The sequence below is a fragment of the Oryctolagus cuniculus genome, chromosome 11 (assembly GCF_964237555.1).
Source record: "Oryctolagus cuniculus chromosome 11, mOryCun1.1, whole genome shotgun sequence".
Taxonomy (NCBI): domain Eukaryota; kingdom Metazoa; phylum Chordata; class Mammalia; order Lagomorpha; family Leporidae; genus Oryctolagus; species Oryctolagus cuniculus.
Window position 1 is genome coordinate 36,130,336 of NC_091442.1, and position 26,989 is coordinate 36,157,324.

At 39.8% G+C, this 26,989-nt stretch overlaps 2 long non-coding RNA genes across 3 annotated transcripts; both read left to right on the top strand.

Annotated features, from left to right (window-relative positions):
• Positions 1–1,517: 1,517 nt before the first annotated feature.
• Positions 1,518–26,598, top strand: LOC138844202 (uncharacterized). 2 transcript variants are annotated; one of them, XR_011379755.1, is made up of 4 exons: positions 1,518–1,702; positions 1,914–2,010; positions 25,741–25,882; positions 26,363–26,598. It is a non-coding gene; the product is annotated as an uncharacterized lncRNA (long non-coding RNA). The 2 variants fall into 2 exon arrangements; XR_011379754.1 differs by having other exon boundaries at positions 1,568–1,702; positions 25,741–25,844.
• Positions 21,806–22,756, top strand: LOC138844203 (uncharacterized). The gene is made up of 2 exons (XR_011379756.1): positions 21,806–21,919; positions 22,529–22,756. It is a non-coding gene; the product is annotated as an uncharacterized lncRNA (long non-coding RNA).
• Positions 26,599–26,989: the final 391 nt, after the last annotated feature.

The following is a 26,989-nucleotide window of genomic DNA, read 5'->3' on the forward strand; positions in this document are numbered from 1 at the left end:
TTTATAGGCTCTACTTTATGGTTTATACTTGATAATGGCAAGGTTGTTTTATAAGCTTTCTTAGTCATTTCATTGCTCTGCAACCAAAGTCAGTGGATGTTATTACAAGAGGAGAAAACGGTAGGCCTGGAGAGCTGGGTTCTAGTTCCATCTCTGACACAAAGCATCTGGGGGTCCGTCCGTTATCTGTGATGGTGAATACATCAGAGGGTGTGGTAGATTCGTTGCATTACTGATTTCAGTTTGTTTCCTCTCCAGCTTCCACCCCCTTTAGACATGAAGTGAGGTCTATTTCCCTGCTCCTTGAATCTGACTATGGCCCTGTGACTCGCTTTGATCTATGGGATGTTAACAGATGGGACACACACTACACTCACATGTTTCCACTTCTGCTTCACCCTGAGAACATGCCAGGGCTAGCATGTCAGGGAGAGTGAAGGTGGAGAAGGGCATTTAGATTCTATGCATTCCTGTCAATCACCTGGGAGAATAAACAGTCAAATAGATTTTATTTTTCTCCAAGAACCATTACTCATCATTTGTGTGTAGATATAGGCAAGCGTTCAAGAAAGCATATTTCTGCAAGTAGGTTTCAGTCTTGATATGAAACTGATCTGGTCTTGAAATTCTGAGCATACCATGAACATAAGGGAAAATTTTGTTTCCTATACTACATCACCCCTTTGAAATCTGAAGCAAATAAAGACAAGGAGGAATGTGGGATTTTTAAAAAAGGGGAGATAAAAGTGAAGCTCCGTGCTGAAGGCTTGTTGGTTCATGCGCTAAAAGTTTTGAACACAAGTTAAGTTGACCATGTGCAGGTGTCTAAGTGTTCATTCACTAATGAGGACATTTCTTTGGCTGAGACTGGAAATGGATGCTGCATGAAACTTACTTCACCTTGTTTCATGCTCCCCTTTCTCTGTCTGACGAGGTCCTTATGGGCATTGAGGAATGAAGTTAGAAGACGTGAGCACCTTTCTGCTTGTGTCATGGTTGGTGGAAAGCCTTATCATCTTCACAGCTCTGCACGTTATCTACTGAATTTTTTTTTCTGATTTACAGTTAAATTACCTGATATATTTTCATTTTTGCCACATTAATCAAAAACTTAGGATCATCTGGATCAGACACAGACGGATGTCTAATAAAATTCTTCTTCTCTGTTGCTAAGTGCTAAGAGAGGAGAAGGATCAAGGGTGTCTCAGTTCAGATCTAAGCCATTATGAGGTCTCCATGTACTTTTGTTCAGTAAGAAAACTGAACCTATAAGGGGGGTTACAACTTCAGTTTAAATAAAACAAAGCATCACGGATTAAAATCCTCATTAGACTTTGACAATGGTTCAACAGTATATACTCAGAAACTTGTGCAAATAATGATGATACTAATTTCATATTGCTAATCAGTCCTAGTCTAAATATCAGGAGAACTGTGCATAACAAAAGCAAAAGAAAGGAGTGTTCTCCAAAGTTGCTAACTTTGGAAGGAATTCCTAGATATAATAGGTATGTGGGAAAAAAATCATGTTGACAGCATAACAATTCATTCACTTCCTAACATGACTAGTCATGTACTGTACTTTAGAGCAAACAATAAGGTTATTGTTCAGATGGGAAAACAAGCAATTTGTTGCAAGGCGAAAAGGTGAAAATGTTTTATAACCTGATTTTGTTTTGGCAGGCTGCAGGTCATTTTTCAGGTAATTTTAAGAGATACATTTAATAGACTCCTGTTTAAAGATTTGGTTATTTGTGAACGCAATGCTTCCTTCTAGGCTTTTTTTTTTTTTTTTTGCCTTTTTGTGGGCGATTTTTTTCTCTTTGTTTTTGTTTGTTTAGATTCCATGGCCTGACATTCTCATTAAGTAAGAGCAGCGGGGGTCTCAGATAACATTATCTGTTTCTCTCTAGAGTGCCTGCGTTGGAGATTTGTGGCTGGAAATCCTTCAAAGGTGACAACACAGTGATGAGTTAATAAGACCCAGGACGGTGATGAATGAAGCTACTGGTGAGTCCAGTTTATGCTCCAATGAGAAGACTTTTCCAGAGCAGCCTCACAATTGTGTCCCCTCCTTTCCTTATTTTGCATCACTTTCTTGGCTGCATGTGGTCCAATGGGGATGGAGTTGGAAGGAGAGGAGAAAGAATTTGACATTTTGGAAGAAAAAAATTGAAATTTGGAAGGTCGTTCCATATCCACTCCCACATTTCTGAGTTCTATATATTCTATATATATAATTAGAGAGTTCTATTTCAATTAATGGTATTTGGATATTTGCAAACTGGGTCTTGAGATATATTGGTTTCCAAATTAATACCATTCATGTAATGCTTAGAGTATATTTTAGCCAATTCATTTTCTTTATTAAATGACATCTTATCTGGATTTGTCTTGGATTTTTTTTAAACCAATGAAACTATTTTGATGTTTAGCTTGACTTAAACATAATTTTTTAAATTTATTTCAAAGGCAGAGAAAGAGAGAGACAGACAGAAAGTTCCCATTGGCTTGTTCACACCCCATATGCTCTCAATAGCAGTGCCAGGAGTGGGGAGCAAAGCCAGGAGTCTGATATGGATAGCAGGAACCCAACTATTTGATCTGTTGCCTGCTGCCTCCTAGGGTCTACAAAGAAGGATGCTGGAGTTAGGAGCCAGAGCTCCTAATGGGATAAGGATTTCTTAACTGTTATGCTAAATGCCTACCCCTAGACTTTAAAAAAATTATTTTTAAGGCAGACCAAGACAGAGCACTCCCATTTGCTGGTTCATTCTCCAAATGCCCACAACCATCTAAAGTTGGGAACTGAGAATTCAGTCCAGTTCTCTCACGTGGGTGTCAGGGTCCAGATGAATCTGAGCCATCACTGCGACCTCCCAGGGTCTGTATTAGTAGAAGCCTGGGTTCAGGAGCCTTATCCAGTTTTGGATGCAGGTACTCTGAAGAGAGATGGGAGCATGCTAATCAACACCTTGACCAGTAGGCCAAGCGACCATTCTTTTACTTTTAAATTGAAAAAAAAAAGTAAAACCCATTTTTTTTCCCCGTCTAAGCACAAAATGGTAGGCACCTAGCTCTCCTAGGCTCCAAATAGGGAAATCTTTATGTCACTCCTCCCAAATAACACACTAGAAATATGCTCCAAAGCAGTAGGAAATATCAAAAATGTCTAAGAAAGATTTAGGCAAGTTCTCAAGTAGTGGAGGCAGGATTCCCAGTCCCTTGTATTCTGTCTTCAGAAACTTTTGTGGGCGCCATGGTCAGGCTGGATGCTTCTTCCTAGATTTGTTTATAGGTTCCTCCCAAGTATTTGGATCTCTCTTGTTTCCACTTGAATGTCTGTGGCTGACAGGAGCCATGTGAGCAAAAATAGTCAAGGGGCAAAGCAAACTCAGACAGGCTACAGTGAGCAGCCTGAAATATCTGCATTGTCATCAGTCAGTGCTAAAAGGAGGTCAGTGGATGTTTCTGGATTTGAAGCATAAGCAGAATATGGAATCTTGGAAGGTTTTTCTTCTATTGATATCCATGTGATTTGGAGGTTTTTGCTAATAGTTCTTGCTGCTAACATTGAGTGCCAGAATAAATAATAGTGGCCAAGGAAAAAAGTCCTTTGGAGCTCATTTAAAGAAAACTGAAAGGAGATTTTTCCTGTTAACCTGGGCTTCATCTTTCAACCCACAATTGAGAGAGATGGAGACAGAGACAGATATCCTGCAGTCTGGCGGACAATTAGTAAAAGAGGGGCTGCCGTTTTCAATTTAACTTTTGTGTTAGTCTTCATTACTGATTTAATGATTGTCGTATAAATTGGTACTTACAACGTGTTCCTCATGAATTTTGTCATTCTGCTTCATCCAACCACACTCAAAAATAGTATGCTTGACCACAATTTATGGATGGGGAAACTGATATGTAGATAGCGAATGATTTGTCAGGGGCATACAGTTCAAAAAAGAAAAGAAAGAGATGCATCTGAACTTGGGGATTCTGAATCCAAGCACCATGTCTGGTAGTTTTACAACAGTTTGATTGGTTTTGCCTTTATTTCTTCATATTCTTCACTCTCCTTTATTTGTGCAGATTACTATTTGAAAATACCAGGAATCTGGATTAAAGGGTAGCAAAAGATCATTCATCTATGTGACCATTCAGAGTAAAATTTGTGACACGTAAGAGGATGCTAATTGCTTCTTCTAAGGCTAGCACCAATTACCACAGATAGTCAGCAACCAGCTCTATCCCAGTTTGTATTGCAATTGTACTGTTTCTAAGAAAGGAAATTCCTCTTTAATGCTTTTCCACTCATAAAAATAATTTCTAGAATTTTTTAAAGATTTATTTATTTCTTTGAAAGTCAGAGCTACACAGAGAGAGGAGAGGCAAAGAGAGAGAGAGAGAGAGAGAGAGAGAGAGAGAGAAAGAGGTCTTCCATCCACTGGTTCACTCCCCAACTGGCTGTAATGGCTGGAGCTGTGCTGATCTGAAGCCAGAAGCCAGAGGTTTCTTCCGAGTCTCCCATGCAGGTGCAAGGACTCAAGGACTTGGGCCATCCTCTACTGCTATCCCAGGCCATAGCAGAGAGCTGGATCGGAAGTGGAGCAGCCAGGTCTCAAACTGGCACCCATATGGGATGCCAGCTCTTCAGGCCAGGGCATTAACCCACTGTGCCACAGCACCGGCCCCAACTTCTAGAATTTAGAGATACTGTGTATTCTAAGGAACAGAGCAGTCTTGTATCCACTTATCTGTATTTACAAACTGACCACTTGTTTGAACTTAGAAATGTCCTGTACATTAGACAACTGGGTAAAAGTATAAGGGCAGCTTGAGGGTATAGCTCAGCAGTGGAGGTAATTATTGGCTCTGGCATCACTAACCAGATTCAAATTTTATCCTTTGTCATTGATTTTTGCCTTGGACAAGTTAAATAGCCTCAACATGCCTCAATTTACTCATTTGTAAAATGGAAAAAACTACAGAGCCTAATTTATGGCATCATTATTTGGTTCAAAATATGGAATTCAAGCACTTGAAGGCCATGTTTTATATCAGAAAGTATTCAGTTAGCTTACTTACTCTTAAAAGAATGACACATTGATGACATTAAAGTCACCAGGTACAGCAGTGTACATTCGGAACAAAATATCCTGGAGTGTTGCTCAGCAGTGATGTAAGATTTTCCAAGTTCTCTGTGTTGAATTTTCTTTGTAGTTGGCATCACTTTCTTGCAATTCAGCAAATTAAAGCTTAAGTATCACTGTTAGCACTTCCTTTTTTTTCTCATTCTCACATAGAATTTGTCACTGAAACTTACAGCACGCATTATCCTTCCATTGCAACTCTGATATTACCTCCCTTTTATTCCTCCAGTTGGAACTAAATAATGCCTAAAGCAAAGGATTCCTCTCATCTCCCCCCATCTCCATGGGGAGCCACCTCTTACCCAGCCTCCTTGGCAGCTGCTTTATGGAAACTTCCCTTTTCCCCTTCAGTCAACTTTGAGTTTCTCCAGATGCCTTGACTCCTGTTTTAACTTGTCTTTCCTGCCCAGTTTTGGTCCTTTCATTTCTAGGCAAGTTCTTATCACCTGTACTTGGGTGCTTGTGTTTTTGAATTATCCTCTGCTCTCAGAGGTTATCATTGACCAGTATATTAATTTCAGATTTCCTTTGCTCCTTGGTCCACCCTTTGGGACAGTCCCAGCTCTTTGAAATCCAGCCTCCTGCAGAGTTGTGGTAAACCTTGCCAAGACAGGGATGTACAGTATTTTCAGTTAGGCTGGTCCCTTTACACTTAAATCTTCTGGAGATCTCACTAAAATAGGGATTTCTAGGTTAGTAGGTTTGGAACGTGATCTGGAGTTCTGTATTCATAACAAGTTTGCACGGCTGCTGCTCTCGGCGTAGCAAGGCCATCAACCTCCTACAGAACATATTAGCTCTTCTCTGTGCTTCGCCCTTTGTGTTCCAGTTACCGCTACTGCCATGCTCCATCAGATAAACCTGCTTCGTTTTTGTTAACGGCAATCTGCAACTTCTCAGAAAGATCTAAACATGTTTGTAGACCATTTGAGGCACTCTACATGAAATTCTTTTAAATATACAAAGGCCAACTAAATGACAATTCTCCCTTCAGAAATTTCCTCTCCTCCTTTTCAGTCCATTTTTTTTTTTTTTTTTTTTGACAGGCAGAGTTCGACAGTGAGAAAGAGAGACAGAGAGAAAGGTCTTTCTTTTTTCCGTTGGTTCACCCCACAAATGGCCGCTACCACCGGTGGTGCGCTGCGCTGATCCGAAGCCAGGAGCCAGGTGCTTCCTCCTGGTCTCCCATGCGGGTGCAGGGCCCAAGCACTTGGGCCATCCTCCACTGCCTTCCTGGGCCACAGCAGAGAGCTGGACTGGAAGAAAAGCAACCGGGACAGAATCGGGTGCTCCAACCAGAACTAGAACCTGGGTGCCAGTGCCGCAGGCAGAGGATCAGCCTAGTGAGCCATGGTGCCAGCCCTTGTCAGTCTTAACCTGCATGCAAGTTCCTGGTTTGCACCTCTGACTGGCCCTGTCATTTCTTTGCATTCATGGATAGTAGGTCTTTGTTCAGCCATTCACACTGACAAATTCACTGAGAGTTCAGTTGTGCAGTCCTAGCCTAAGCGAAAACTGAGGGTATAGCCAGCACTCACTACATGCTGGTTCAAGAGAATTATATTAGACAGCAAGTAACCAGGGCATGCTCCTGGTATTTGATCAAATTGTGGAGCCTAAGAAAGAGATTATGCTGGATGATTTTTCTATAATCCATTTTAGGTGTTTGCTTTTTGATATTAGAGCTATGCATATCAAATTCAAAATTGGAAAAAGAATTAAGCCTCAATATGAAGAATTCTAAGCAGCAGTTGGACATTACTCTCAGCTTTCCTCTTTTGCAGACAGTACTGCTTGAAATATGTTGTTTCTGGGGCTGGCATTGTGGCATAGCGGGTTACACTGCCACCTGCAATGGTGGCATCCCATGTGGGTCCTGGTTCAGGTCCTGGCTGCTCCTCTTCTGATCCAGCTCCCTGTTAATGTGCCTGAGACAATAGTGGAAGATGTCCAAGTGCTTGGGGCCCTGCACCCACATGGGAGTCCAGGAAGAAGCTTCTCCTGGCTCCTGGCTTTGGTCTGGCCCTGGCCTGGCTTTTACAGCATCTGGGGAGTGAACCAGTAGATGGACGATCTCTCTGTCTCTCCAAGTCTCTCTGTAATTCTGCCTTTCAAATCAATAAATCCTTTTTAAAAAATAAAAGTGTTGTTTCTATGATATCATGGATCTAAGAGAAATGTACCATTAATTTGTGGGTGTTAGTGTTTGAAAATTGCTAGATTGTTGTTTCCATTTTCATGGCTCTGTGATAATGTTTACACATTTTGAATTCTCTTTCTTTTTTGTCTTCCATTAGCCCTTGAGCTCTATGTGCCATAATTCACTTAAAGGATATGTCAGAATCTATTCTTTCCAATTACAATCTGATTAAATTATTTGCTTAATTATATTTGTGGAATTTAAAGTTATAATTTTATTAAAGTGTTACTTATTTGTATAAATGACTAATTTTCAAAAGACAAAGTAACTATTATAATAATTCTGATCACCAAACTGATGGTTCATACTCACTCTTATTATGTCAGCAATCAATATCTACTTTAGGAAATCATAATCCAAATAAATTTTCTCTCCTAAAGTTCATTAGATACAGGAAACTGGGAAAGCTCTGTAATTCAGGACTTGAATGAACAGAGTAGATGAGCAGTGATCCCCCAAAATCTTATTTTAATATATTTAACTGGTTCGGTCAGTAAATAGTGTGCAAACTTAGATTGGCTGCTTTATCTTTCTGACCTCAGTTTGCTCAATCACAGTATATTTTTTTTCAATTTTTTTTTTTTTTATTTTTTAACAGGCAGAATGGACAGTGAGAGAGAGAGACAGAGAGAGAAAGGTCTTCCTTTTGCTGTTGGTTCACCCTCTAATGGCCGCTGCAGCCGGCACACCGTGCTGATCCGATGGCAGGAGCCAGGTACTTCTCCTGGTCTCCCATGGGGTGCAGGGCCCAAGCACCTGGGCCATCCTCCACTGCACTCCCTGGCCACAGCAGAGAGCTGGCCTGGAAGAGGGGCAACCAGGACAGAATCCGGCGCCCCGACCGAGACTAGAACCTGGTGTGCCGGCGCCGCAAGGCGGAGGATTAGCCTAGTGAGCCACGGCGCCGGCCAATCACAGTATATGTTTTAAGATTGACTTATTGGGGGTGGCGCTGTGGTGCAGCAGATTAAAGCCCAAGTCTGCAGCGCTGGCATCCCATATTGGCGCCGGTTGGTGTCAGAGCTGCTCCACTTCCAATCCAGCTCTCTGCTGTGGCCAGGGAAAGCAGTAGAAGATGGCCCACGTGCTTGGGGCCCTGCACGCATATGTGAGACCCAGAAGAAGCTGCTGGCTCCTGGCTTTGGTTTGGCCCAGCTCCAGCTATTGCAGGCATTTGGGGAGTGAACCAGCAGATGGAAGACCTCTCTCTCTCTCTCTCTCTCTCTCTCTCTGCCTCTCTGTAACTCTGCCTTTCAAATAAATAAATCTTTTAAAAATGATTTACTTATTTATTTAAAAGGCAGAATTGTAGGGAGAGATGAGGAAAGGGAGACAGAGAGGTATCTCCCACTGGGAGTTTACTCCTCAAATGCCCACAACAACCAGGTCTGAGGCACTCCACAATCAGGAGTCAGGAACTCTATACAGATCTCCCACATGGGTGTCAGAAACCTAAGTATTTGGGCCACCATTCACTGCCTTCCGAGGTGTATTAGTATGAACCTGGATTAGAAGAAGAGGAGCTGGCATTGGAACTGGCCCTCTGATATGGGATGCTGACATGTCAATCTGCAGCTTAACCTACGGTCCTACAGGAAATTAAGTGAATCAGATGTCTGGGAACCTACTACATTGGAGGACATAAGATATGTGGCTTTTTTATGCGAATATGTGTGCGTGTGTGTGAGACCCCTGTCTTCCAGGAACTAATAAGATACATAAATGTGTTCAGGGTAGATGAGAAATAGAATGAAATAGGAACTTTTGAATTAAAGAGACAGAAACTTTTGAATTTATCAATTCTTTGTCCATATCATATTGAACTTCTGCAGTTCTGCAATTTTGAGAGCATCTTAGCCACCTTGTGTTTGGGGCATCTGCAGGTGCGGTAAGTCAATCTCTGTATTTCTCTGTATCTTGTCTCCGTGTCTCTCTGCCTTTTCTGCTTATCTTTCAGTCTTTCTTTGGGTGTTACTTCTTATGAGCCTTTCAGGATCAGGAGCTCTGCTCTTGATATCCATAGTCCTTGTCTATGAATTTTATATAAATACCACAACATGGTGTGTGTTTACCCACTTGTTATCCCAGGAGATCAAAGATGTCAGATGAGGGTTTTTAAAAGAATCTCAGTTGTATGTATAGCTATTGCACAGTAGCAGTAACACATACAAATTAATCAGTTAATGATTAACCAATGTCAATAATTAAGTAATTATTGATGCTTGATAATGCTAGAGTGCTTTATGTTTCATAGGTTTCCATTGGTGGGGTTCAAGCTGCTCTATAACAATGTTGGTCAGTAGAATTCATTTAGTTATAGGTAATAGAATGTTAGAGTAGTATTTTTACTTTGTAACCAAAACTCCAGTAAGACAGAGCTTTGGTTTAACAATCAGTTTTTATCTCATCTAAGCAGCCTTCTCTGACCATCCCCATCCCCAGTCTTCTCTGACTTTATATCCAGAGCACCAACTGAATGTCTCTTCTTTGATAATACTCACATCCTGCTTTGATTTTTATTCTTTGTAATGTGTGTATGCTTTTTCAGATAATGCTGCTGTGGTTTCCAAAAGCACAAGTTTAATGGGTCCTTAAGAAAGTCACATCACCTAAGACTAAGAAGCTAGTTGTTAACTGGCTGGGTGTTGCCATTCGAAATGGGCAAAATATCAACTTGCAGTATAAAATTAATGAAACTTTTGGAAAGTTCAGACATTCAGTGATGTAACTGAGACAACTGTTTGCCAGCTACTGATTTATTTGTCAAATATTCACATATCTGAATTATCACGGAGGGAGAAGGTACTGACAGCTGTGCCATAAGGGTGCAATGGGCCAGCTTTGTCCAGCTAGGGCTACATCGAGTCACTTGTGGCCTTTAAAGCATCCAGAGGCCTAGATTCTACCCCTAAAGAATCTGACTTGGGAGGTCTTGGATGAAACCGCAGCACCACAGTGCTTAAAACCCTGTTCAGATTGCCCTGAAAAGAAATTAGGGTTGGGCATCTCTATAATAAGCTTAAAACAATTAGGAAAGATTTGTCTCAAGGACTTTGTGATTCTCTCAAGGGATGTAGAAATGTTATTGCTTTTGAAAAAGTGACCCTTAAGGCCTCAATTGTCTTAGTTCCTGAGAATATTTCTTGATGGTTAAGACTGTTCATGTGAACTAATGTGTTTTAGTGAGAACAGAAACAATGTGTTAATTAAAATCAACCATGAAGTTGAAGCAGAAATGCCAGCGGTCTACTGACTTGTTGATTGTTGACAGATTGGAACAGAAGGAGTTGAGCCAGTTCACATCCTATATGTGGTAGCAACTGGGATAAATGTGTTGATCTTTAGAAATTCTGTAACAGATCATTTAAATGTATTCATGAGCTTTCTCAGAAAGTCTGGAAAACAAGGAGGCTGTGTGGTCTAGAATAAAAGGGCTCAAGACCTTGGACCTCCTCCTAGGGCTGCCTCCTAACCACACATGTGACTTTGGGCCAATTATTTGACCTCTTGAGGTCAGTTTTCTTATCTGTAAAATACATGGACTGTATTAATTGTCATTCAGGTCCACTCCTAATTTAAAAATATATAATTTAATAAAATCTACAAGATCTCTTTATAATTCTAAGCCACTTAACAAGATTGTACTCTCCCTGTGGAAGCACCCAGTGTAAAATCTCTGCTGTTATATTTTCCCCTGAATCTCATAAATCAAGATAGTTTGTACTATTCACCAGTGCTTCCCGATACAGAGTAAAAGCACATTTCTGTTAACACCTCATATTTAGTTTAACCACTGAGCATTTGATAATCAGATTTCACATAAGAAAGGTAAATTCAAATGACCCCAAGTAATGGATCATTAGGTTCAGTTGAGTAAACTTGTTCTTTTTAATTTTTGAAGAATAATATGAAAAGAATTTAAAAAGTCTTATTTGTAAGTTTGTTGATTTTTTTTCCCCAAAGTGAACACACCCATGTAATCAGCACCTAAATCAACAAACAACATCACCGTGACCCAAGTACTTCCATACCTCATTGTCTTCTGATCACCACTTCCCATTTCCTCAGGGATAAACCACTATGCTGATTATTTTCTGCCTATTTTCATGCTTACTCATTTTTGTCTTCTTTTGAACAAATATTTTGAAATTCACTTATAGGGTAATATATACAGGAGATAGTTCATTTGTAGCTCCATACAGTAATCCATGACATGCATCTATCACAATGTTGATTATTATTTGGGTAGTTTCCAAATTGGGATCTTTATAAACAATACTACTGTTAACATTCTGAAATGCTTGAATGTCTTTCGGTGGTTTATATCTGATTTCTGTCAAGTATATTCCTAAGAGAGGAATTGTTGGGTCATGAGCTACATATACTGTTTTTTGGGTGCAGTAACCTATTGGTCTATTACTTGGCGCTGGGGTCTCAAGAATATTACAATCCCCTAAGTGCCAAAGCATTGTTTCTAGGGTTAGAAATATATTAAGGAACTATGCATGTCTATCTGAAACAGATAAACTTCCAGATTCAGTTTACTTAGGCTAATGTTGAAATACATTTTTTGTTCATTGAACACCAGCCACATAGTGGCATTTCATACTAATCGGTAGCAACAGGAACAATAACATCATAATGAGTTTGAAGAAAAATCCACCCTTTAAAAGCAAAAAAAGCCAGAAAAGAAAGAAAAACATCATGTTCTGCTAATGGTCCCATTTACAGTCATCTGGGGAGTATTAGGCACGGTGGCACTGGGCTTTGTTTTGCTTTGTGTTTATTTTAACTGAAGGTGCAGAAGGGGTGCACTCAGAACCTGGGGCAAGGGCCTCCCACACATCAATCCCATTGATTGTGAGATTTGCTGCATAAACAGTTTTATGGTTCTTTTCTTCTGTAGCTTTCCTGAAGGATCCATTTTTAGGCCTTTCAGAAAATCACCTGCTCATTATTTCCACTGTGTGGGTGGGACAACTTGGCCCAAATGGCAGTTCCGATGTCTTTGTGCTACTATTATTGGAGATTTGTTTCTGCCAGAGGTCACGTCCACCTTATCACTTCGTAGCCTGCCAGCCCTTAAAAGGAGGGGGCTACTTCAGGCAGTGTATTCTACTCAGACTCTTAGCAGATCCTGAGAAAATCTGTGGGTGCCTAAGTGGGTGTGTTCAGGAAAGTAGAAAGCCCTAACTCATCTCCCACAGAAAATCAGTCAAGGTCTGAGAAGGGCCAAGTGGACCATAATATCCTTCCCTATGGGCTTATGAGTAAGGTTCACTCCTCTTACACTTGTAGGTCTTGGATCTGCTGTTCTGGAATTAGAGCCTGAGACAGGGATTGGATTCGTGTGATTTATTGAGGATGTGTATCCACTTAATAGAGGGTAGAGAAGCAGAGTAGAGGTCAAATAAATTCACTATATTTCCTGAATCTCTGCAAGTTCTGTAATATGCATTGCACTGCCTACATGCTTGGGGACCCAGAATTCTGAGCCTGCTTGCCTTTCATGTCCTTCATCAGTTGCAAGTCACCAGTAATTTTCCTCGAAAGGAGGATCCATTCAGCCAAGGATACTTCTTCAGGGAATAGGACAGCTAGGAGCCCTTAGTTGCTATCAGGAGCTAGGGAGTAGATACATGGCTGACCAAATAGAGTAATACTGGCATGTGTTACACACACCTATTGCGATTCCTAGGGATTTTACCATGGGAGTGGAAAGAGAGGTGTCATTTCTTTCTAAACTCTAAACATTTGGTTGGCCATATGGACAGTAGGAGGACAGTTTGTGGTGGCATCTTCTGCTTACCAGTAGGCATTTAGTGAACTTTCATCAGACTCAATCCAGAAACAATCTGTTCCTCCTCAAGTCCACAAACACTCTATACCTCTTTTCCTCACTCCTAGCATCTCTCACCTATCATAGCTAGCTGAAAATTCACTTATCCTTAAAAATCAGCAAAATCCCACTTCCCTTTCAAAGTAAAAAGTATACCCATCACCATCAGCTTAATTTAACCCCTTCCCTTTTAGCTCCAGTCACTCAATCTAACATTTAATTAGACTAGGGTTGTGTGCTTTCAAGATAGATGACCTCATCTTCCATAGAAGACTGTAAATTTGTCTTAGATTGGGATTCTCTAGGAGCAGATCCTAGGATGAAGATTTGAGTGTGAAGGTGTGATTCCAGCAAGCACTGATAGAGGAATGGTGAAGTGAGGTAGGCTACCCAAGGTGCACTATGTGAAGGTCAGCACTGTCAGTGACAGGAGGTCCTCTCCTGAGGACCCACAGTAGAATCTGCAATGCACATCTCAGAACTGTGCAGTTTCAGAGGTTGAGTAAATGAAGCTTCGTTCCCCCAGTTTTGTCCTCATTTGTGAGGGCATAATCTGGGACAGCTAACTTTCTTAGCACTGCTGGTATATCCAAGCATGGTTCTCATGGCAGAGAACCTTCTTGAGCAGAGATGTAGGTGTTTGTGATAGGACGGCAACTGTGTAAGTGTTAAGGTGGCTGGAGATGGGGGCATAACAGCATCTTCCCTGAGCTTCTGGAAGGCAAGAATCACATATGCATCTAAATACCGCATCCCAGCTTGCAGGGAACATGCTGTAACATACTTATTTATGTCACTGATTTTCGGTTGCTGTTGGCTGAGAAGTGGTATAAATGGGAGTGTTAGGCACATAGTTATATTAACAATCTTGTAAAAATTGAGGTGCCTAAGGCAATAACTCAGCAAATTCAAACTAATTTTTTTCCAAGATTCAATGTCACTGTATCTGTGCTGTACCAGTTGGTAAAAAGTGTTATGGATACCAGATGCTACTAAGGAGTTTTCACACATATGATGAGTCTGTGTCATAGGTTGGATATTCAAGTACATTTGGGGGACATTAAAATTAAATGCAGTTTAGAAGACCTACAACAAAGGTGGACTTCTAAATTCAACCTCTAGCTGTCACAGTACTATCTGTAGTTCTCATATTCTCCTTTCTCTGTGACAGTTATTGGATTTTTCATTCCTTCTCTAACATTTGCCCGAGTCCTATAAAGTAGGTTGCTTCTGACAAAAGGGATAACTCTGGGCTTTTCTCTTCTATGTATCAAGTGTATCATCTTACAATAGAAATTTCATAGTTCAAATGTAGCATATGAACTTACCTCCTTTACTCTTACAGTATTTCCCATTCATGCACCCACCAAGTATCTTTCAAGTGCCTGTGCTACGTGCCAGGCACAATTCTGGATATATCATTGCACAATCACCTACCCACCTTCAGTGGGTTTGCATTGTAGCTAGGAGAATGCCTTCATTCAGTAAACAAAATTAATGAGTAACCTATATAGTACATTAGAAGTTGCTGTGTTATGTGGGAAACGAGAGCAGAATGTGGGAGATAAGGAATGTTGGTGAATCCATGATGATTTGATAAAGAATGGTCATTCTAGGTAACCTTGAGAAGGTTGAACCAAAAAACAAGGGAAAGAGTTTCGTATATCTTTTTCTGCATTAGTTGGATGCTACATTATTCCCTTTTCTTTGAAATATTCTATACATTTTGTTTTGTAAGTCTCCTAGTTCCTTCGATTGACCACCAAATCGTCCTCTCTCCTAGTCCACTGCTGTCCATTTCCTTCCACATGCAATGATTCTGACTCCATGATTTTCTTCTGGCCTCTTTCAATGTGAATATTATTCCACAGAAGCAAAGCCATGCCCCAAACACTGTTTTTCCCTACTTTTAGAGTAAATCTAACAACTATTTCTGGCATACTCAATGTTTTACTTCCGATGTTAAATCTTGTTCTCATTCCTTTGCAGTGCTTAGACTTTTAGGAGCAGAATTTCTCTTCATTCATGGTCTACTTATCCCTGCTCCATCTTCACAAAAAAGAAAAGCAGTGCAGTCTATACATTTCATGTGCTTTATTTACTTGGTTCTATGTGCTTTGATGCACATAGGCCTGAATGACCAAATGCCTCTTAGGACTCGTTCCTAGTCTAAATGCCTGCTTCTCTGAGGAAGGCTTCTAAAATGTGATCAGTTTGTTCTCATTTTTTTGGGTAGTCTAATGAGTCTAAGCAACGCAAAAATTGCATTTCTCCTTTTCCTGCCTCATCATGCTCTCTCTTGCTCTATGATGAGGTGCTGCAGATATTGGGTTTCTTTTCACAGAAACTCTGTCCAGGAAATTGCTTTTTCAAATCTTTCATTTATCCTGTCTGACCTTCAATGTATATGCTGTACATTTATAGATAATAAGGAATTCATTATTCAAGAACCAAAAAGTGAGGAAATATCTCTCAAGCCATATCAAGTTATTTTGTTATATATATATATATATATATATATATATACACACACACACACACCAGCTATTACAAATTTGTTCTGGGTCTTAGAATACATAAATTAATTTATATTTAATTTAAGTAATAAAAGTGAAGCTGCAATGAATTGAAAATGCAACAAAAATTGTTGCTGCTCTCAAATATATCTGGAAAGTGGAAGGCAAAGTGAATTTCAACTTTGGTTTATTATATATATGTATATATATATATGTATATATTGCAGCTTCACTTTTATGACTTAAATTAAATATAAATTAATTTATGTATTCTAAGACCCAGAACAAATTTGTTATAGTTGGTGTGTGTGTGTGTGTATGTATGTATGTAAAGTACATATAAATCAGATTTGGACAAATCAAATCTTATCTGAAATATACAAGAAATCCCCAATAAACAGGGAATTTATCTTGTCTACAAAATGATATTTTTAAAAATTTATAATCAACTTCTATATGGTCAGTGTTTCCAATTATTTTCTTCTTTTAATTTGGTTTCAAATCAGCTAAATTGAGCCTAAGATGAGTTCATCAATAAGTGTTTTTCATTTTTGACAAACTTATGAATAATGTTAATTTGCAGCATGAATTAATCACAGAGGATAACTAAATTTTCTAAAAATGTGTTCTTTACCCTTTAATTGTCCTATGGATATTGGGATCTGGTCTGGCAAACTTCATGGAGTGTGTCCACTGAGGTGACCCAGATCACATGAAAAATGTAACTAATCCACACTTCTAACTTGACATGTTCACTTGGCAGGATGCTGGCTTCAAACTTGGACCCTGTGACATCCTGGATACAGCAGCTTAGCTTCCACTGACCCACACTCCCCTTGGGACTTCTACCTTAGTTGGAAGGATTAACAAAAGAAACATTAAAGCCCTTTTGTTGTTGTTTAGCCTGGGAATCAGAAAACATTAGGAAGGCTTTTTTCCTCTGTTTCTTTTTTAGAGAGGGAATCTACCTGACATATTTCATAAACTCTTATCCTGTTACCCGTTCTACCTTAAAAGAACAAAATCCAGAAGGACCTAAGAAAGAAAGCCTTAAATCCCATTTTAAAGTACCAGATGTCTACATAGCTTTTTTTTTTTTTTTTACAAGAAAATTGGTGGTCTATATTTTGTCTCAAAGCCTGAACTCATCAAGAGGTCATTAATTGATATTAATTGTTTTTTATATACTAAGATATATACATCAGAGTAGGATTTGGGACAATAATTAAAATTATTTGCATAATTTAAATAAGAAACCCTAGATTTTTGAGTATGGCATGGGTTCATACCTGAGCCTCAAAGATTTACAATGCTAGCGTTATAAAGGAGATTTCATTGTCTTTGGTTTTAATAAAGATATTATGAGTTTAAGCCCAGAAAAATGTGAAATTTTAAGATTATAACAATGATTATTATTCCATCAAAAGCAAAAGCTACATTTGTTATCTATTTTCTGAGCTATTTTGGTAGACATAGCTGACAAAACTTGGTAAGCTGATTCAATACTAGCTATCTGACCATACAGGGCCTCTCCTATTCCTTCTGACATGTATAGGCTTTATGTGTATAGAAGCCAAAACAAACATTATTTCTCAAGGACTTATGTGATGATAAGGAGCCACTATGGCCCATTCTGTGGGCCCAGACCTCAAGTAACACGTGAGATGGAACTCCCTGGATATATGTCCTTATTACTTCAAAATAATGTTTACCACCTCCAAATGGAAATGACTGGAAGCATCCTGCTGTCTCATGATCCAAAGCAGAATGAGATGATCAGTGATGCACAGGTGGAAACAGAAGGCAGAGAAGAATCTGCCTATGCACTGAACTGAAGTTCTAGAATTAAAGTACCTGACTGGTGCCAAGTGCTTGTTAGTGTCATGAGGGCTCAGTATCTGCACCAAGAGGTAAGAGTCATCCCTTGAGCTGTAGGATAGTGATTGTGATTGCCTATGTGCAGTTAGTGCCTGCACTACTGAGCTCTGTGGTGGAATTAGCAGGCATCACAGCTCAAAGAAACTCCTTACACAAAGGGAACTCAAGTCATGAAGTGGGAACATGGTTCTGTCACTTGATAATTTTGCTCAAATTCTTTCAGACACTTGTAGCAGCAATCTCAGAAGCTGATTTTTTTTTAAAAGGATTTATTATTTATTTGAAAGGCAGAGTTACAGAGAGATCTTCCACTTGATGGTTCACTCCCCCAAATGGCCGCACTGTCAGGGCTGGGCCCAGCTGAAACCAGGAGCCTGGAATTCCATCCCAGTCTCCCAAGTGAGTAGAAGGGTCCAAGGACTTGGGTTGTCTTCTGTTGCTTTACCAGGCACACCAGCAGGGAGCTGGGTTGGAAGTGGAGCAGCTGGGACTCGAACTGATGCCCTTATGGGTTGCCAGCATTGCAGATAGCAGCTTAACCTGTTGTGCCACAATACCAATCCCAGTAGCTGATATTTTTTTAATAAGAAAATGCGGAGTCTGAAAGATAATTTGTTCTAACAAATCATTTTGCAAAGATATGAGAAGGACCAGAGCTGTGGCTCACTTTGTTAATCCTCCACTTGTGGTGCTGGCATCCCATATGGGCGCCGGGTTCTAGTCCCAGCTGCTCCTCTTCCAGTCCAGCTCTCTGCTGCAGCCCAGGAGGGCAGTGGAGGATGGCCCAAGTGCTTGGGCCCCTGCACCTGCTTGGGAGACCAGGAAGAAGCTCCTGGGGGTGCTTCTGGCTTTGGATCAGCACAGTGCCAGCCATAGCGGCCATTTGGGGAGTGAACCAATGGAAGGAAGACCTTTCTCTGTCTCTCTCTGTCAATGTCTATAACTCTACCTGTCAAAAAAAAAAAAAAGATATGAGGGACAGTCATGCTGAGATATTTCATTGGCTGGTGTTTAAACTCAGAGTTTCACTTCAAAAACAAAGAATGAAGAAATCTTGAAAGTAATTCCTGAGAGCATTCTCATAACAGAAGCGTTTTTGTCAATGAAGAACCAAGACAATTTTTTTTTCTTTCCCTGTCTATCTCTCTGAACTTTCCACTGTGCCTTTTGTTTTACCTTCCTCTCCTCTTTTCCCTTTTAGCCTTTTCTCTGTGTTTCTCTTTTTTTTAACTTTTATTTAGTAAATATAAATTTCCAAAGTACAGTTTATGGATTACAATGGCTTCCCTCCTCCATAACCTCCCTCCCACTCGCACCCCTCCCATCTCCCGCTCCCTCTCCCATTCCATTCACATCAAGATTCATTTTCAATTATCTTTATATACAGAAGATCGATTTAGTACATATTAAGAAAAGATTTCATCAGTTTGCACCCACACAGAACATAAAGTGTAAAATACTGTTTCAGTACTAGTTATAGCATTAAATCACATTGGACAACACATTAAGGACAGAGATCCCACATGAGGAGTAAGTGCACAGTGACTCCTGTTGTTGACTTAACAATTTGACACTCTTGTTTATCGCCTCAGTAATCACCCTAGGCTCTTGTCATGAATTGCCAAGGCTATGGAAGCCTTTTGGGTTCTCCGACTTTGATCTTATTCAGACAAAGTCATAGTCAAAGTGGAAGTTCTCTCCTCCCTTCAGAGAAAGGTACCTCCTTCTTTGATGGCCCCATTCTTTCTACTGGGATCTCACTCGCAGAGATCTTTCATTTAGATTTTGTTTTGTTTTGTTTTGTTTTGTTTTGTCAGAATGTCTTGGCTTTCCATGCCTAAAATACTCTCATGGGCTCTTCAGCCAGATCCGAATGCCTTAAGGGCTGATTCTGAGGCCAGAGTTCTGTTTAGGACATTTGTCATTCTATGAGTCTGCTGTGATTCCCGCTTCCCATGTTTCTCTTATTATTTTCTGTTTCCATAGGTGAAGGAACACAGAAAGAACACAACATAACTTCAATATAATTGTCTTCTCTTGTGTCTTTTTTTGAAAAAATATTTACTTATCTATTTGAAAACTGGAGTGAGAGAGAGAGAGAGAGAGAGAGACATCTTCCATCTGGTTCACTCCCCAGATGGCTACCGTGTCCAGGGTTGAGCCACAAGCTTCATCACCCACATGGATACCAAACACTTAAGCCATCCCCTGCTCCTTTCCGCAGGCCATTACCAGGGATCTAGATCAGAAATGGAGCAGCCAGGACATGATCCGGTGCCCATATTGGATTCTGGCAACCCTAGACAGCAGCTTTAGCTGCTACGCCACAATGCCAGCCCCTTCTCATGGCTTTTAATCAGCATCTTTCAACTCATCCTGCTAAGCTTATTATCTTGTTCTTTTAAATTGGACATTTTAATGTGGCTTTATCACACAAAGATCTCAGAAGCAAGTGGTGATTTGGGGGTTTTCATGGCTGATATTTTTGGCTTTCAGTCTCAGAAATAAAAACATGTAAAAAGTACTCAAATCAGCAGAATAAGTCCCAGTTTTAAAATTAAACCCATATTCAAATTACAATATCAGTAGTCAAATTTTCTTCTCTTAAAAAGATGTATTGACAATAGTTTTCAGTGACAGAAAATTATCCTTTATGTGTATCAGAGACCAAAACATAATAAACTTTGAGAAATTGACACTCAAGTTAGGATATCTTTTGATATTAATATCCAATGCCAGGCTGGTAGCTTTATGCTAAGCTACTTTGGAAAACATTCCCAGGCACAACTGTAGCCTGTAAACTCTTCTACAATTTGTAAATATTGGTGGAGAACAAAATGTAGAAGTGGGAACAAATGGAACTTAAAGACCCACTTAATTGGCGTCTGTGTCAAATCTAAGGATAGCTTTCTCAGGTTCACGGAGCATACAAGAGAAAGTCTTCTGAGTTTCAGAACTGATCAGAATTAGAATAAAACCTAAACCTGGTGTGCTACTTTTCTACAGTATTTCCATCTGATTTTGCAAATTTCCAGTGGAAAAAATCATTTATGATTCTATTCATACAGTTTTAGGGTGCTGAGTCCATAATCGAGGTACTTGTTTGACTTCTATGCACGAAGGAATGGTTGTAATTCTTTCCAGAGTTATAGTTTGCGAAGCTGTGGACCCTCCGTCACAATTTCAGAGAAAGTATTGAGCATATTTAAAATGGCACCTGATTCTTCATTCACTTTGTTAACCAAATTAGCTTGTTTCCTAAAGTGCCCAATAAAGCCATGAGAGATTTCTACTAATGGGTTAAAAATAGCACCTTTTTAAATATTGGTGATTTTTTCATATCTAGTCTGATATTTTTTAAGGATGAGAGAAGCTTTTCAATTAATTCAAAAATCTTTTTAGTTAGTGTTTAAGTGAGAAATTTATAGTTTCTCACATACATTTTTCTGAACTGAGCAACTTCCGATGAGGCATATTAAATCATTTACGAGCAGAAAATCAATGACTCACACCAGGTGAACAGCACGTTGCTGTGTGTCATTCAGTTTTAGAATTTCTTCCCACTTTAAATTTATTTCTGATGACAGTCAGCTTCTTAAGATCGTATCAAATACCTTCACCTCTCGTTGGGACAAAAGAATACAATGGAGCTACTTAATGCAAGAGGGAAGTGCTTTTAAGATTTCTACCGAGAGAATTACCTACTTCTGGGGCTAAGGACAATTTTACACATTACCATTTATGAAAGGACTCCCAAATTGAAATCCAAGACAACTGCTATCATTAATCCATTTATTCCTGTAATAATTTAATATCCTTCATGGGTTGGTTATCAGGACAGCTAGCCAGTTCTCTGTCCCTTCACCTGCCTTGATTTTCTCATAGAAGAGTCATTTTAAATATAAATCTTGACTCTTGCCAGCAAAACTTTCTCTAGTCATCCTTTATACTAGGCAGAGTATCTGGCTTCAGAGACTTATTTTCCAGATATCTCTAACTTTTGCTTTCTGTGTTCTCTTTATACCCTTGGCTCTTACCATTTTGGTATTTGTATGCCTGAATTCCAACTGCCATGGCCTGATGAGTTTATCTGGCCTTTAAAGCCCAATTTGCTCATGCAAGAAGCAGCAGGAAGTACCAGGGAATTAATTCCCATTGGTGCAACCTTTAACCAATGACTGAGGGAGTCAGTGTATAAATGCCCCAGCTCCTGGCCAGCACTGTGGAGTAGAGGGTTAAGCCAACACTTGCAATGCCAGCATCCCATATGGGTTCTGGTTTGAGTCTTGGCTGCTCCACTTCCCATCCAGATCCCTGCTAATGTGCCTGGGAAAGCAGTGTAAGATGGCACAAGTTCTTGGGCCCCTGCACCCACATGGGAGACCTGGATGAAGTTCTTGGCTCCTGGCTTCAGCCATGGCCATTGCAGCCCTGGTCATTGCAGCCATCTGGGGAGCGAACCGGTGGATGAAAGATCTCTCTATGTCTCTCCCCTTGTCTCTCCTTGACTCTGGCTTTCAAATAAAATAAAATAATAAATAAAAATTCCTCCCCTTCCCTTGGGGAAGCCAACCCTGAGGCATGTGTTCTACACTTTCCCAGAGATCCTCCATAGGACTGCGCCCAGTCATCCATAATAACTTGCTTGATAAAGCCACCACATTTATTGCTTTCTCTTGCCAGTCTCACTGCCATCTATTTCCCTACCAGTATTTTCTAAGATTCCCTCCCTAAAAGTTTGCTCTTGAATTCATCTCAGGTTCAAGTCCTGGATCTACATCTGGAGAAATTCTGGAAAAATTGTGTAGAAACACTTTCAGTCTACGTCCTCTAAAAAGAACTACATAGGGGCAGGTGTATGTGAAAGCCAGTTAGGTGGCTGGTTTCAATGCTAGCATCTCATATCAGAGTGCTTGTTCAAGTCTTGGCTACTCTGGTTCTCTTCCAGCTTCCTGCTAATGGTCCTAGGAAGACACTGGAGGATGGCCCAAGTACTTGGCTTCCTGTCAATCACGTGGGAGACCAGGATGGGTGCCTGGTTCCTGGCTTCAACCTGGCACAGACTTGGCTGTTACAACCATCTGGGGAAGGAACTGATGGATTCTGTCTCTTCATTTCTCTCTGTTGATTAATCTTTCAAATAAATAAGTACTTTTTTTGTTTTTAAAGAACTAAATAAGCAGTTCTCATAATTGTTCAAGACTAAGTCTCCACCTTGGGGAAAATTTTCTAGGTGTTTAGTTTGTAGCATATCATTGCCTTAGGAAATCTGACAGAGCATATGTAATTGAATTTGGTTCACTTCAACCATGTTAATTAACACTTGCTTAGAGATGAACTCTGGTCAGCAGTCTGAGACTTGGATTATACAATCTTCGAAAGATTTGCAGCTCAGCAGATCTAAAAGATGCAGATCTATCTCAAAATTAAAATGTTCTAGACACAATTTCTGAAATTGTTTTTCTGATAATTGTCCATACTAAATTAAAAAGAACATTCGTCTTTGTCCCCTTTCCTTTTCCTGTAAGCAATTTAAGAACAAGTATAATATAGTTTACCAAAGCCCATGGCAAGACTCTTCTATCCTCAAATTAAAATATTGTGAATTTTCTTTAAATAAATTTTCTGAAGTTCATCTCCAGACCACAGAAGCAGAACCTCTGGAATTCAGAAATTCACATTTTATGATTCCCTAAAAATGATTTTCATAGTCTAAGTCCCATGGGCTTGGTGCTTGATTTTTTTTTCACTTTTCCTTTCTTCTAATCTCATGGTTAAGTTGAATCAGATTGTCCCATTCTTTTGACAATCTAAAGGAAACATATTTGCATGTACACCCTGTGGAACAGTATTTACTCAAGCCTGGGCTCAACAGAAAATAATATGCTTCATAAGATGTCCAAATTCCTATAATAAAAATGAAACAATAAACACATAGAAATATGAGGAAGAAATTACACCCATTAAATGCATCTAGCCCGATGAGTGATAGGATGGCTGCCTATTCAAGTTGGAAATTTTACACATGATCGAAGCTTTATTTAGTCTAATGGAATGTGCTTCCTGAATTTGGCTTTTAACTAAGCCAGAGCACAATGGTGAGTATTATGTGATTGGACTGAGCTCATTCCCTTCTCCAGGTCATTGTGATTCAGTCTTGACTGCCTCTTTCTCTCAGGTAGCCCAGCGCCCTTCAGCTCCTCTATGGTTTAGAAAGTCATTCGGGTTGCTACAGAAACAGACTTAACAGTTTTTATACACCTCTTTCCAGGCTCTCTCAAAAGTCTTCTGGAATCATTGGGAAGACTTAGCTTTATTTTACAGTTTAGGAAACACCAGCTCAGTGATTTATGGAGATAAAATTCACAAAATATGTCACTAGTGGCCAGGATTAATGAGCCGTCTCATTGCTGGATGATCACATGGGTGGACAGATGCCAAGCTTATCACACCAGTAAAGTATATGTTATCCTCAGTTGCTTTTACAAGGATGCAGTATGAGGGATGCTTTGAAAAGATCATGAAAAAATGAAATTAAAATATGTTTATTTTGGTGAAAAAATTTTGAAATCCATTCAGTTTTTCTTAACACACAATTTCCATGAATTTGTTGAAGATCTTTCATGTTGGCTGTTTTTAAGGACCGCATTGAACGCATCATTCTTGGAAGTTTCAGCATACTCATGTATGACCTTATAGTTATGTGTCTTTATGTAGACATATATTGGGGAGGTAGGGATGTACCAAAGTCTAATTGTAACATGGGCTTCTGAAGGCTCTTTTTTTAAAAAATATTTATATATTTAAAAGGCAGAGCAAGAGATAAATATAGATAGAAGATAGATAGATAGATAGATAGATAGATAGACAGATCGATCTTCCATCCACTGGTTCACTCCTCAAATGATCTCAACAGTCTGCCATAGGCTATGCTAAAGCCAGGAACCAGGACCCCATACTGGTCTCCCACATGGATGGCAGGGGTCCAAGCACTTGAGCCATCTTTTGCTGCTTTTCCAGGTGCATTAGCAGGGAGTTGGATTGGAAGTGGAGCAGCTGGGACTTGAACTGGTGCTCCAGTATGGGAAGCTGGTGTCACAAATGGCAGCCTACCCCACTATGTCACAATGCTGGTCCTCTAAATGTCATTAATTCAAATTTCAAATCTTTGTCTTCATGCATTGCTTGGTCACTGAGAATAAACTCATTAGTGACAGAACTGAGAAAGCAATGTCAAGATGCTCATATATCCTTGGAAGAATTTTATTAAACCCCTCTGCCCCTGTCACTCTGGATTTGCCACACCATCATTCAAGCAGATCTTCAGGGTTCAAATTGTTTTGAGCATTTTCATCAGCTCCCAGGGGACCTTGATATCAGAAGGAATGTATTCCATTCTCAGGCCCTCAACAGTGATGAATTTCTAATGTAGATGTGAAGGTTGTGATTGGCCAGGGATGTTGCGAAGTGGCCAATCTACTGAATCTCTTCAGACATTCCAGGGATGAAGCAAACCACCTGCCTTTGTAAAACATCCAAATACTAGGTCTTCCTAAAGACCTTCTTTAGGTCTTCCCTTTCTCAGACCTTTCTGAATCTATCCACACACAACGAGAGGGACTTAAAATAGATGGAAGAGAACCCTTAAGCTATTTTCTTCCAAGACTTAGTGTGGCCTTTATTTTGGACCACTGGCCTGGGTATGAATTCTGAGATGTGTGCAGTTATCAGATAGTGATTTAGAATTTCTACTGACCTACAAAAGACATTCTCTATTAAAACCTAAAGCACATCTCAAGTTTCTCCTCCACTGGAGTGTAGACTGAAGATGGAGCATTATCAGACATCACCCCTGCCTGTCTAGGTCTGAACCCCAACAATACAATCCCGAGGACTTCAGTCTTACTAGCAGAATTTCTCACATTGCTGATATTGTGGGATTTACAAGGAAGGTCCATGCTGACTTCTATCTATTTTCCACCTATGGTCACTGACATCTTCTAGCCCATTATCACATTGCTGAGTTCAGGGGTTGGGGAGAGTCAGTCTTCTTTCTCTAATGTTAAAGTGTAACCATATGGACACAGACATCTTGATAACTTAGGTATAATTATTTCAGTGTAGTCACTTGTATTTGACTCCCGTTTCCATTTCTTATAGTTTCCAAGTCTCTTTGGGAATGCAAGATTGTTTCTCCTGGAAATGGTTCTAATTGAGCAAAAATATGCAATTGGGCACATCAAACAGCTTCCTACTGTCTAAAGGTACCTGGACCAACCTCAGTCTGTCCTGGACATAGGATGTAAGCACCAGGGTAACAAATATCAGGAAGAATATTAATTCACTAATATTTAAGTTATCATATGAAAAAAATTTGCTTAAAGCCAATTTGACTGCTATTTGTATATCAACATTTATCACTCAAAGATTAGAGATCTTAATATAAGAAAATCATTTTGTTTTTTCCTGTATTATCTATGAATCACCACTAAATCAAAAAATTTATGTTTAATTTTTCTAAAGTATAAATAATACCACCACTGTGTTTCTAATTCTAATTTTGTATTGCTATATGCTCTTTATACCATAAAAAAATCTAAAGAGCAAATTGGTAAGTAAGTAGATAAAGATCTTTCTAAGGTATGGAAAGGAGATTTCACTGTTTTAAGATAAAGAAACAGTGGGGCCAGTGCTGTGGCACAGTAGGTTAATCCTCTGCCTGCAGCACCGGCATCCCATACAGGCGCCAGTTCTAGTCTCAGCTGTTCCTCTTCCCATCCAGCTCTCTGCTGTGGCCTGGGAAAGCAGTAGAAGATGACCCAAGTCCTTGGGCCCCTGCACCCATGTGGGATACCTGGAAGAAGCTCCTGGCTCCTGGCTTCGGATCGGCACAGCTCCCGCCGTTGCAGCCATTTGGGGGAGTGAACCAGTGGACAGAAGACCTTTCTCTCTGTGTTTCCCTCTCACTGTCTGTAACTCTACCTCTCAAATAAATAAATAAAAAATCTTTAAAAAAAAGATAAAGAAGCAGTAAGATAATTCAACAAATGACACACATACACACAAATGATATTTAATCCAAGTCACTTTCTCCTTAATTTTAATAGGTGATTGCAGTTCAGTTCAATGTAGGTGTATACCATATATCGTTGATTCATAAACTCTTCTCAATCATTCATTGTTTCACATGCAAGTGAGAAGTTGTATTCATCAGCATGCCAGGAAACAATCTCCATGTTTCCATGGCTTCAACCACAAACATTCATGCCTTACTCACATTTGTCGCCAGCTGACTTGGAGTACTTTTTGTGTCCTCTCACCCTGGACCATGGATGGAGGATTCCTTTGGCCAGGCCACTGTTGTAAAAGAAGGGGCAATTGCCAGTTGTGGGGTGTGCATTAGCTTAGT